The sequence below is a fragment of the Scyliorhinus torazame genome, chromosome 3 (genome assembly GCF_047496885.1).
Source record: "Scyliorhinus torazame isolate Kashiwa2021f chromosome 3, sScyTor2.1, whole genome shotgun sequence".
NCBI lineage: Eukaryota > Metazoa > Chordata > Chondrichthyes > Carcharhiniformes > Scyliorhinidae > Scyliorhinus > Scyliorhinus torazame.
This window is the reverse complement of record NC_092709.1, coordinates 236,748,220-236,761,803: the sequence shown is the minus strand read 5'-3', so window position 1 is coordinate 236,761,803 and position 13,584 is coordinate 236,748,220. Positions and strand designations below refer to the sequence as shown.

The window sequence follows — 13,584 nt, the reverse complement described above, 5'->3', positions numbered from 1 at the left end:
GCCAAACCTCCCAAGCACCTCAAAAAGATACGCCCACTCCACCCAATCAAACGCTTTTTCCGCGTCCATGGAGATGGTTACCTCCAGCTCAGCCCCCAACAAGGCCGACAGCAACAAATTCAGGAATCTCCTAATGTTGGCTGACAATTGCCAGCCCTTAACATATCCTGTCTGATCCTCAGAAACTACCCCGGCAGGCACCCCTCCAAGCGAGTTGCCAACACCTTTGCCAACGGCATTGCATCAGCGTACAGCACAGAGATGGGCCGATATGACCCACACTCCACAGTATCTTTATCCTTCTTCAGGATTAAGGAAATAGAAGCCTGTGCCAATGAAGCCGGTAACAACCCCCAGGACAGAGAATTGTTAAACATGTCCAACCTGACCCCAATTCTGTCACAAATGTTTTGCAAACGGCAGCGTGGAATTCCTCAGGGCCCGGTGCCTTCCCAGACTGTATAGAACAGATACATGTCATAATTTCCTCCAGCTCGAGCGGTGCCTCCAACTCCTGCCCTCTTTCCCTCTCCACCACGGGAACACCAACACATCCAAGAACTGTGCCATATTCGAGTTTTCCTCTGGAGACTCAGACCTGTACAAACCCCGATAAAAGGTCTCAATTACTCCGTTAACCTTTTCTGGATCAGAGACCAGCGCTACCCCGGGTCCTTAACCTGAGCTATCTCCCAAAAGGCCACCTGCCTCCTCAGCTGGTGAGCCAATAAATGACCAGCCTTCTCCCAGTACTCATAAAACATCCCTCTCGGCACGACGAAGCTGGCTAACCGCTTTCCCCGTCAACATCAACTCAAACTCCATCTGGAGCTTCTTCCTCTTTGCTCACAGGCCTGCCATTGGGTAGCAGAGTATTGATCATCCACTGCAAGAATAGACTCCACCAATCTCTGCCTTTCCGCCCTCTCCGACTTGTCTCTGTGAGATTTAATCTAAATTAACTCCGCCATAATAACCGCTTGTAATGCCTCCAAGAGCGTGGAAGGTGAGAAATCCTTGTTCTTATTAAACTCCACAAAGGTCCCAGTAGAGGAAGCTATCCTCTCACATTCCCCCTTATCTGCGAGTAATGTCGTATCCAGCCTCCGGGAGGGTCGCTGAGCAGCCAAGGGACAGATCGGGCTGGTCGGATCTTCGGTCGTGCGGCCAATCGGGGGAGGGGGCCTACATTTTCCAGCTGTCACCGTGGTCCGAGTCCACCATGGCGCTTGGCATGGCGGCTGCGCATGCGTGGACTCAGGACCGGAAGTGCGGGGCCCGTATCCGCAACTAAAGTTGCGTGAATCACTCTGGGTCCCTGCTAGCCCCCTGAAGGTGAATGAATTGGCTAATCTTTTTTTGAGGAAACTCCGGAGAGAAACGCCAGTGTTTTTACGTTGGAGTGGGGACATAGTCCCATTTTGGGAGAGTCCAGCCCATGATTTTCCACTCACAAAGCCAGGCTGACTGTCCCTAATTAGCCATTGCCTCTCTAAATGCCTTGTGATCCTGTTCCTCAGGACCTTTAGAACCGATCTGCAATTTATAGTCTTATCCTTGATATTTCCTTTTTTAAATAAATTTTAGCGTACCCAATTCTTTTTTTTCAACTAAGGGCAATTTAGTATGGCCAATTCATCTACCCTGCACATCTTTTTGGGTTGTGGGGGTAAGACCCACACAGGGAGAATCTGCAAACTTCACACGGACAGTGACCCGGGGCCGGGGTCGAACCGGGGTCATTGGCGTCGTGAGGAAGCAGTGCTAACCACTGGACCATCTTGCTGACTAGTGTCATGATATACACCAGGATATCATGGTGCAGATACACACAAACTGATGGACACACAGCAAGACCAATCAACACACACAATACCGCAGCCAATCACCAGTTAGAGCACACTCACTATAAAGACAGGGGGCATCAGAGTTCCCACGCATTCGGGATGCAGCCTCCTACAAGGACAGAGCTTACAGTTTACAGCACAGGTCCTCACCATGTGCTGAGTGCATAGACTGGTTAGGACAGGCATAGGTCTTTAGTTTAATCTAACATTGTGTTAACCCACAGTGAAAGTATGTTTAACAGTTTCTAACTTAATAAAATAGTCATGATGTGGAGATGCCGGCGTTGGACTGGGGTGAGCACAGTAAGAAGTTTTACAACACCAGGTTAAAGTCCAACAGGTTTGTTTCGATGTCACTAGCTTTCGGAGCGCTGCTCCTTCCTCAGGTGAATGAAGCGGTATGTTCCAGAAACATATATATAGACAAATTCAAAGATGCCAGACAATGCTTGGAATGCGAGTTCCAACGAGCCGCAACAAAAAACCGCACCGACCTCCTCAGAAGACAAACATGGGACACAACCGACAGAATACCCTTCGTCGTCCAGTACTTTCCCGGAGCGGAGAAACTACGACATCTTCTTCACAGCCTTCAACACGTCATCGATGAAGATGAACATCTTGCCAAGGTCATCCCCACACCCCCACACTACTTGCCTTCAAACAACCGCGCAACCTCAAACAAACCATTGTTTGCAGCAAACTACTCAGCCTTCAGAACAGTGACCACGACACCACACAACCCTGCCATGGCAATCTCTGCAAGACGTGCCAGATCATCGACATGGTAACCACCATTACACGTGAGAATACCACCCACCAGGTACGCGGTACATACTCGTGCGACTCGGCCAACGTTGTCTACCTCATACGCTGCAGGAAAGGATGTCCCGAAGCATGGTACATTGGCGAGACCATGCAGACGCTGCGACAACGAATGAATGGACATCGTGCAATAATCACCAGGCAGGAATGTTCCCTTCCAGTCGGGGAACACTTCAGCAGTCAAGGGCATTCAGCCTCTGATCTCCGGTTAAGCGTTCTCCAAGGCGGCCTTCAGGACGCGCGACAACGCAGAATCGCCGAGCCGAGCAGAGTCGGGCAGCATGGTCGGCACGGGCTTGGGGGGCCGAAGGGCCTGTTCCTGTGCTATACATTTCTTTGTTCATTGTTCTTTGTTTGTTCAGAAGCTTATAGCCAAGTTCCGCACACATGAGTGCGGCCTCAACCGGGACCTGGGATTCATATCGCATTACATTCATCCCCCACCATCTGGCCTGCGAAATCCTACCAACTGTTCTAGCTTGACACAATTCACACCTCTTTAACCTGGGGTTACCCCCATCTCTGGATCTGTAAAGATTTAATCACCTGCTAATGCTCGCATTCCAAGCATTGTCTGGCATCTTTGAATCTGTCTATATATATGATTCTGGAACGTACCTCTTCATTCACCTGAGGAAGGAGCAGCGCTCTGAAAGCTAGTGACATCGAAACAAACCTGTTGGACTTTAACCTGGTGTTGTAAAACTTCCTCCTGTAATAAAATAGTGTTGCACTATTTTAAATGTTGGTGGCCTGTATGTGTTCCACGGATCCAGAGCACACAACACATCACCAAGATATTCTCTTTTTTAAAAGCAAGGGTTATCTGTGAAAGACACATGTCTATTTCTGCTGATAATGGACCTCAAGAATGCCAGTCTTTCGCACCTCTGATTCTTGTGTTTACATTGCAACTGATCTCCTTTCATTGTCTGGTTCTGGAGGTCATCAGGTGCTTATCTCTCCTCCCATTGTAGGTGAAGTCACAGACACATATAATTATTGTGCCTTTCTTTTCAATAGAGCCATGTGATTGTTTACTGCCATTGAAATTTGTAAATTCAGCAGAATCTCACAGCAAGGAAACCCTGACCCATTGTTGTCCTTCAACATCACTAACTACAAGTTCCCCTCCAAGCCACACACCGTCCTGACTTGGAACTCTATTGCCTCTCCTCTGAAAAAGAGTCATACGGATTTGAAACATTAACTCTGTATTTCTTTCCAAAGTTGCTGCCAGTCCTACTGAGTTTTACCAGCATTTTCTGTTTTATTTGCCATTCCTTCACTGTCACTGAGTCAAAATCCTGGAACTCCCTCCCTAATGGCACTGTGAGTGTCCCGCCACACCACATGGGTTACAGCAGTTTAAGAAGTCATCTCACCACTGCCTCCTAAAGGGCAATTAGGGATGGGCAATAAAAGTGCTGACTTAGCCAGCAATGCCCACATCCCATGATCTCTTCATTGGGGGAGACCAAATGCAGACCATTTGACCGCTTTGCGGAACACCTCCATTCAGTCCACAAGCCCGGCTCTGAGCTCCCGTTGCTTGTCATTTTAATTCTCCACCTTGCTCCCATGCTGACATTTCTGCGCATGGCCTTCTACATTAAGACCTAAGAGCAGAGTACACCGTTCAGCCCATTGAATATGTTCAGTGAAGTTCAATGCAAGCTTGAGGAACATTACCTCATCTTTCAATTCAGCACTCTCGGCACTACACTTAACAACATTGAGTTCAACAACTTTAGTTCATAATCTCTGCCTCTGTCTTGTTCTGTGTTCCCCCAACCCGTTTTTTATTTTGCTGAATCGGTTTTTATCTCATTTCTTTCTTCATCCCTTCATGTTGTATTCAGGGATTTTGTATGTTGCAATTCATGACTCATTTGGACACAACCTTTATTTCTTCACAATATTCATTACCACTCTCATTGGCTGTTGCATCATGAAATCTTTTCTTGTTTAATCACCCCTGGTCTCCACACTGTCAGAAACCTTATCCTTTGTTCTTCCTGCTTCCATCCCCCCTACCCACTTGCTTAAAAACTCTGAACATTTGCATCTTTCATTAAAAAAAATAAATTTAGAGTACCCAATTCATTTTTTTCCAATTAAGGGGCAATTTAGCGTCTTCAATCCACCTATCCTGCACATCTTTGGGCTGTGGGGCGAAACCCACGCAAACACGGGGAGAATGTGCAAACTCCACACAGACAGTGACCCAGGTCCGGGATCGAACCTGGGACCTCAGCGCCGTGAGGCAGCAGGGCTAATCCACTGCGACACCGTGCTGCCCCATTTGCATCTTTCTTCAATTCTGATGGAAGGTCATTGACCTGAATTGTTTACTGTTTCCTGATGCGTGAGCACAACGCAGCCAGTAGATCCGGGAGGAGGCCTCCCGTGGGCTTCCCAGTAACCTTTACACCTGCCAGGATATACTCAAGTCCCACCAGGCATCGGAATCAGAATCCCGTCCAAAAGGGCGTAACCAAATGGCGTGCACCTACGTAGATATTAAACCTACGTAGGGAGGCTAACCCATGGTCTACCGGCCTCCCGGGATCTACCAGCCACCCCAGCGACGCTGCAGCGGGCGCCATTCAGTACTGCCTCACACAAACCCCCTGGGTCTCCCAGGTCATTGGAGGCCCCTGGATGGCCAGAGATAGTACAGGGTGGCTCCTTGGCCCTTCCCCTGGAACACGGGCACCTTGGCACCACCCAGGTAGCACTTTGGCACTGCCACCCTGGCACTGAAGAGGGAGAGCCCCCAGGGTGTCCTCACTTGGGGGAGGGTGGTGGTGGTGATGGGTAATGCCCATGTGTGTGGGGGTGACATTGCCCATGGGTGGGGGGGGGGTGGGTGGGGGGGGACCAACAAGCTCACAGAGATCAGGGCACCCTTTTGAAAGAACGGCCCGATCTCTGAGTTCAGCTCCCCAGTGCTGAAAAAAATTCTAAGTGTGGGTTAAACCGATGAGAAACACCCCAGGGCCCCAAAAGTGACCAAGGGCACAATTCTCCGGCCTCGTTGTGCTCTCGCTCAAGCAAAATGAGGCCGGTGAATAGCAGGAGAGGCCAAAAATGAGAACCATGCCAGGCGCCAAACAGTTGCGATGCAACCAGCCCGCTCCCCAGGCGAAGCGTGGTGAGAAACCTATTATCACCAATAGAGCCTTATGTCCATACAATTAATGGGAGCCACCCCATTATCCAATGACCTCCGTCATTCAGCAAGTGATCATGCTGGCGCCAATTAGTACTCATCTTCAAAAACATGAACCTGGCGGAAGGGCTTCTGCGGAGAGCCGAGAAGGTCCCAGCACCAGGAAAATGTCCACAGCTGGAGGGTGGGCGAGTGCAACGGGGAAGGGACCAGTGTGCAGTCCAGGTGATGTTATAAGCGGGTGTCCGGGATACAGAGTCTGGGGTCTGGTAATGGGGGTGTGCTGCGACCGGGTGTGCGTGGCGCTCAGCTCTCTGCGAGTTATCATCACCCCCCCTGCCTGGCAGGGCATTCCAGATGGGGGGGGGAGAGGTGGAATCAATGGGGAATAGAGGGTTCCGGAGTGCGAACCACCGCTATTTGTCAGTCTAACATCCTCTCCCAATGCCTGACAGATATTGAACGCGAGCCCTGGAATGGTCCAGAGGCGTAAAAGTTCAGGGCTGCAGGGATATTGGACTCAGCAGAACTTGCCCTAGTTTTGCTGCTGCTAGGCCGCAGGCCAGACGTCAGAGAGAGCGACAGCAGCAGTGTCTGCTGCTGTCTGCAGATGCTCGAGGCGGTGGCCCATGTGTCGGACCCCGCCCCATCCACCCTGAGGATTCGGCCACTTATCAGGCCAGCGAGGGAGAGGGAGTGTCCCACGACGGCCCAGGGTGTACAGGCATCGCTGGTCATTTGAACAGATAGTCATAGAAACAGTGCAGAAGGAGGCCATTCGGCCCATCGAGTCTGCACCAGCTCTTGGAAAGAGCACCCTACCCAAGGTCAACGCCTACACCCTATCCCCATAACCCAGTAACCCCACCCAACACGAAGGGCAATTTTGGATACTAAGGGCAATTTATCATGGCCAATCCACCTAACCCGCATATCTTTGGACTGTGGGAGGAAACCGGAGCACCCGGAGGAAACCCACGCACACACGGGGAGGATGTGCAGACTCCGCACAGACAGTGACCCAAGCCGGAATCGAACCTGGGACCCTGGAGCTGTGAAGCAATTGTGCTATCCACAATGCTACCGTGCTGACAAGCAGCACGTGCCGTAGTATGCTCCGCCTCAACAAGGGGATGGTGCGGCACCAGTGCCATGTCCTCATGCACTTGACACCATGTGGAGAAGGAGGACACCCGCTCCCGGTGACCGTCAAGGTCACTGCAGCCCTGAACGTTTACGCCTCTGGACCAGTCCATGGCTCGCGTGGGGACCTGTGTGGCATCTCACAGGCCACAGCCACAGGTACATCCGACAGGTCATGGATGTCCTGCTTGCCCGGGTAGAAAACTACACTTTGTCTTGGATCGAGCTTAAGAGGATGCCCGGCAGCAGAATTCTCCACCATCGGCAGGGTACCACAGGTCCAGGAGATAGTGGATCGCAAGTTGCCCTGTGCTCACCGGGCCATCTGGGAGTGCCCCTACGTTAACAGAAAGGAGTTCCACTCCCTGAACATACATTTAAAAAAACATTTACAATGCCCAATTCATTTTTCCAATTAAGGGGCAATTTAATGTGGCCAATCCACCTACCCTGCACATCTTTGGGTTGTGGGGGCAAAACCCACGCAAACACGGGGAGAATGTGCAAACTCCACTCCCTGAACATACTTGAAGATCAAGCACATGTGTGCACGCTTCCTGGGGAGTGTGCACAGCCACATCCTAGGTCAACATGACCTCTTCGAGGAGCACCCCAGGATGGATGGCTGGCTCTTGGGGGATAAGGGGTACCGGCTGAGGACCTAGCTAATGATGCCAGTATGGAGGCTGGAGTCCGAAGCAGAGACCCGGTACAATGAGGCCTAAGCCGCCACCGGGGCTGTCATTGAGTGGTGCACGGACTCCTCAAGATGCAGTTCCGATGCGGCATGTGGCGCAGTGGCTAGCACTGGGACTGCAGCGCTGAGGACCCGGGTTCGAATGCAGGCCCTGGGTCACTGTCCGTGTGGAGTTTGCATATTCTCCCCATGTCTGCATGGGTTTCACCCCCACAACCCAAAGATGTGCAGGTTAGGTGGATTGACCATGCTAAATTGCCCCCAAAATTGGAAAAAAAAATTGGGTACTCTGAATTTATATATATAAAAAAAAGATGCAGTCCCGATGCCTTGAACGCTCCAGTGGTGCACTCCAGTACACCGCCTGAAGGGTCGCCCGTTTAGTGGTGGTCTGCCGTGTCCTCCGTAATCGCGCACAGCAGCGGGTTGAGGTTGATGAAGAGGAACATGTGGTCACCTCCAAGGAGGAGAAGGATGAAGTGGAGGATGACGCCGGACCAGCAGGGGCTTGAGGATGATCCCAGGGAGGAACCGGAGGGCCACCCAGAGACTGCAGGACAGGCGGCAGCGGCGAGGGTCCGACAAGCTCGGAGGGCCAGGGCAGCTGATTCACATAGGACGTGGCCTGGTCCACCATCGACACCTTACCCACCCCCCACTCCCATCTCCCACCTTCCCAGTATATGTGTCACATCACTCCAAGGTGCTGGGACTGTGTCGACATTGTCAGCGGGTCACTGTCGAGGGCAGTGGGTGATGATAACCTGCAGAGAGCTGAGCACTGGTGCTCCTCAATCTATGCCAGTGTCTGACCCCTGCCTGTCTGCTAAGTGCTCGCTCACATCCATCATCTGCACACCGTGTGCCCAGGGGGAGGGGGAGATGCCTGGAGCGAAGGACGAAAGGTACGGAGGTCAGCTCGCATTGTGGAAGAAAGTGACAGAGGTGTCAGACTGGTTGTGCTCAAGGGCTTTTTTTTTGTTAACAAGCGATTTTATTGAGGTATTTTAGGCATATAGACAAAATGACATTGTACAGTACAACAAAAAAAAGAAGTCAAGACACAAATTCCACATTAGACATAATGCAAACCACGGCTCTGTTCACGCACGGACCTGCCTCAATATCCCCCTACTCTACTCCACTCTACCCTAGCGCCTAGCACACTTGTCCTCCAGCCCAAAGAATTTACTCATCTGGGCCACCGTCATGTGGGCCCGGTGCACAACCTTAAACTGGATCAGGCTGAGCCTGGCGCATGTTGCAGTCGTGTTTACTCTGCTCAGGGCTTCACCCCCACACCGTCCTCCAGCTCCCCCCGAGCTCCTCCTCCCACTTAAGCTTCAGGTCATCGGTCTGCGTATCCTCAGCTCTCATTAGCTCCTTGTAGACGTCTGAAACTCTATCCTCTCCCACCTCTCCCCTAGAAACTCCCCTGTCCTGCCTCCCCTTCGGCGGGGGACGTGGGAAGGACGGCACCAGTCTGCGTACAAAATCCCTCACCTGCAAGTATCTAAAGTCGTTCCCTCTCGTCAACCCAAACTTCTCCTCCAGCGCCCTCATGCTCGGAAAGCTCCCTTCCAGGAACAGATCCCCATCCTCACAATCCCCGCCCTCCTCCACAGTCGATACCCCCCCGTCCATGTTCCCTGGGGCAAATCGGTGGTTGCCGCAGATTGGGGTCCGCACCGATGCTCTTACCTCCCCTACATGCCTCCTCCACTGGCCCCAGATCCGAAGAGCCACCACCACTATCGGGCTGCTGGAGTACCGTGCCGGCGGAAGCGGCAGAGGCGCCGTGACCAGGGCTGCTAAGCTAGTGCCCCTGCACGAAGCAGCCTCTATCCGTTCCCAAACCGACCCCGCACCCACCATCCATTTCCTTCTCCTCGCTATGTTGGCCGCCCAGGAATAGTTGCTGAAGTTCGGCAACGCCAGCCCCCCTTCTCCTCTGTTCCTTTCAAGCATCACCCTCTTCACCCGCGGGGACTTCCCTGCCCATACAAATCCCAGAATAATTTTATTCGGCCTCTTAAAGAAGGACCGCGAGATAAAGATGGGGAGACACTGAAAAACAAACAAGAACCGTGGGAGAATCGTCATCTTAACAGTCTGCACCCTCCCCGCCAATGACAGCGGGAGCGCATCCCACCTCCGGACCTCCTCCCTCACTCGTTCCACCAGTCGGGACAGGTTGAGCTTGTGCAACTTGCCCCAGTCCCGTGCCACCTGAATCCCCAAATATCGGAAACTCTCCCCCACTAGCCTGAACCGCAACCCCTTCAGCCGACTCTCCTGCCCCCTCGCCTGAATTACAAACAATTCGCTCTTAGCCATGTTCAGTTTGTATCCGGAGAACCAGCCAAATTCCCTCAGGATTGCCATAATACCGTCCACCCCACCATTGGGTCCGATACATATAACAGCAGATCGTCTGCATATAACGAGACTCTATGTTCCACTTCCCCCCGGACCAGCCCTTTCCAGCCCCTAGAAGCTCTCAGTGCAATTGCCAGCATATCTATGGCCAGCGCAAACAGCAGTGGGGAGAGAGGGCAGCCCTGTCTTGTCCCACGGTGCAGTCTAAAGTAGTCTGATGTCGTTCTGTTTGTCCTTACACTCGCCTCCGGGGCCTGATACAATAACCTAACCCAGTCGATGAACCCCCCCACCCCGAACCCGAACCGTCCTAGTACCTCCCACTGATAATCCCACTCGACCCGGTCAAAAGCCTTTTCAGCATCCATGGCTACCACTATCTCTACCTCCATACTCTCCAAGGGCATCATAATCACGTTGAGCAGCCTTCTTATGTTGGCCACCAGCCGCCTCCCCTTTACAAACCCGGTTTGGTCCTCCACAATTACACCCGGTACACGTCCTCAATTCTGGTCGCCAAAATCCTGGCCAGTAACTTGGCGTCTACGTTGATCAAAGAGATCGGCCTGTATGACCCACCGGCCTCCGGGTCCTTATCCCGTTTCAGAATGAGCGAGATGGTGGCCTGCGACATCTTCAGGGGTAAACTCCCTCTGTCTCTTGCCTCGTTAAAGACCCTGACCAGCACCTGTCATAATATACACCAGTATATCATGGTGCAGACACACACACTGATGGACACACAGCAAGACCAATCAACACACACAACACCGCAGCCAATCACCAGTTAGAGCACACTCACTATAAAGACAGAGAGCATCAATTTTCCCGCTCATTCGGGATGCAGCCTCTCAGACGAACAGAGCTAACAGCTTACAGCACAGATCTTCACCATGTGCTGAGTGCATTGACTGGTTAGGATAGGCATAGGTCTTTAGTTTAATCTAACATCGTGTAAACCCACAGTGAAAGTATGTTCAACAGTTTCTAGCTTAATAAAATAGTGTTGTTCTATTTTAAGTGTTGGTAGCCTGTATGTGATCCACGGATCCAGAGTACCCAACACATCATGGTACCAGTAGTTGAGGGATGTTTGAACTTCTTAGACCTACCTGCAAGTACATAGAACATAGAACATAGAAAATACAGCACATAACAGGCCCTTCGGCCCACGATGTTGTGCCGAACCTTTGTCCTAGATTAATCATAGATTATCATTGAATTTACAGTGCAGAAGGAGGCCATTCGGCCATTTGAGTCTGCACCAGCTCTTGGAAAGAGCACCCTACCCAAACTCAACACCTCCACCCAACACCAAGGGCAAGTTGGACATTAAGGGCAATTTATCATTGGCCAATTCACCTAACCCGCACATCTTTGGACTGTGGGAGGAAACCGAAGCACCTGGAGGAAACCCACGCAGACACGGGGAGGACGTGCAGACTCCGCACAGACAATGACCCAAGCTGGAGTCGAACCTGGGACCATGGATCTGTGAAGCAATTGTGCTATCCACAATGCTACCGTGCTGCCCTTAAGAACAAATAAATCTACACTATATCATTTTCCCGTAATCCATGTACCTATCCAACAGCTGCTTGAAGGTCCCTAATGTTTCCGACTCAACTACTTCCACAGGCAGTGCATTCCATGCCCCCACTACTCTCTGGGTAAAGAACCTACCTCTGATATCCCTCCTATATCTTCCACCTTTCACCTTAAATTTATGTCCCCTTGTAATGGTGTGTTCCACCTGGGGACAAAGTCTCTGACTGTCTACTCTTATCTATTCCCCTGATCATCTTATAAACCTCTATCAAGTCGCCCCTCATCCTTCTCCGCTCTAATGAGAAGAGGCCTAGCACCCTCAACCTTTCCTCATAAGACCTACTCTCCATTCCAGGCAACATCCTGGTAAATCTTCTTTGCACCTTTTCCAGAGCTTCCACATCCTTCCTAAAATGAGGCGACCAGAACTGTACACAGTACTCCAAATGTGGCCTTACCAAAGTTTTGTACAGCTGCATCATCACCTCATGGCTCTTAAATTCAATCCCTCTGTTAATGAACGCGAGCACACCATAGGCCTTCTTCACAGCTCTATCCACTTGAGTGGCAACTTTCAAAGATGTATGAACATAGACCCCAAGGTCTCTCTGCTTCTCCACAATGCCAAGAACTCTACCGTTAACCCTGTATTCCGCATTCATATTTGTCCTTCCAAAATGGACAACCTCACACTTTTCAGGGTTAAACTCCATCTGCCACTTCTCAGCCCAGCTCTGCATCCTATCTATGTCTCTTTGCAGCCGACAACAGCCCTCCTTACTATCCACAACTCCACCAATCTTCGTATCGTCTGCAAATTTACTGACCCACCCTTCAACTCCCTCATCCAAGTCATTAATGAAAATCACAAACAGCAGAGGACCCAGAACTGATCCCTGCGGTACACCACTGGTAACTGGGATCCAGGCTGAATATTTGCCATCCACCACCACTCTCTGACTTCTATCGGTTAGCCAGTTCGTTATCCAACTGGCCAAATTTCCCACTATCCCATGCCTCCTTACTTTGTGCAGAAGCCTACCATGGGGAACTTTATCAAATGCCTTACTAAAATCCATGTACACTACATCCACTGCTTTACCTTCATCCACATGCTTGGTCACCTCCTCAAAGAATTCAATAAGATTTGTAAGGCAAGACCTACCCCTCACAAATCCGTGCTGACTATCCCTAATCAAGCAGTGTCTTTCCAGATGCTCAGAAATCCTATCCTTCAGTACCCTTTCCATTACTTTGCCTACCACCGAAGTAAGACTAACTGGCCTGTAATTCCCAGGGTTATCCCTAGTTCCTTTTTTGAACAGGGGCACGACATTCGCCACTCTCCAATCCCCTGGTACCACCCCTGTTGACAGTGAGGACGAAAAGATCATTGCCAACGGCTCTGCAATTTCATCTCTTGCTTCCCATAGAATCCTTGGATATATCCCGTCAGGCCCGGGGGACTTGTCTATCCTCAAGTTTTTCAAAATGCCCAACACATCTTCCTTCCTAACAAGTATTTCCTCGAGCTTACCAATCTGTTTCACACTGTCCTCTCCAACAATATCGCCCCTCTCATTTGTAAATACAGAAGAAAAATACTCATTCAAGACCTCTCCTATCCCTTCAGACTCAATACACAATCTCCCGCTACTGTCCTTGATCGGACCTACCCTCGCTCTAGTCATTCTCATATTTCTCACATATGTGTAAAAGGCCTTGGGGTTTTCCTTGATCCTACCCGCCAAAGATTGTTCATGCCCTCTCTTAGCTCTCCTAATCCCTTTCTTCAGTTCCCTCCTGGCTATCTTGTATCCCTCCAATGCCCTGTCTGAACCTTGTTTCCTCAGCCTTACATAAGTCACCTTTTTCCTCTTAACAAGACATTCAACCTCTCTTGTCAACCATGGTTCCCTCACTCGACCATCTCTTCCCTGCCTGACAGGGACATACATATCAAGGACACG

General features: G+C 50.8%; 1 protein-coding gene across 1 annotated transcript in view; it reads left to right on the top strand.

Moving 5' to 3' along the window:
- ddx4 (DEAD (Asp-Glu-Ala-Asp) box polypeptide 4) overlaps positions 1-13,584 on the top strand; it is a 168,718-nt gene that overhangs the window by 31,783 nt on the left and 123,351 nt on the right. The window lies entirely within an intron of this gene.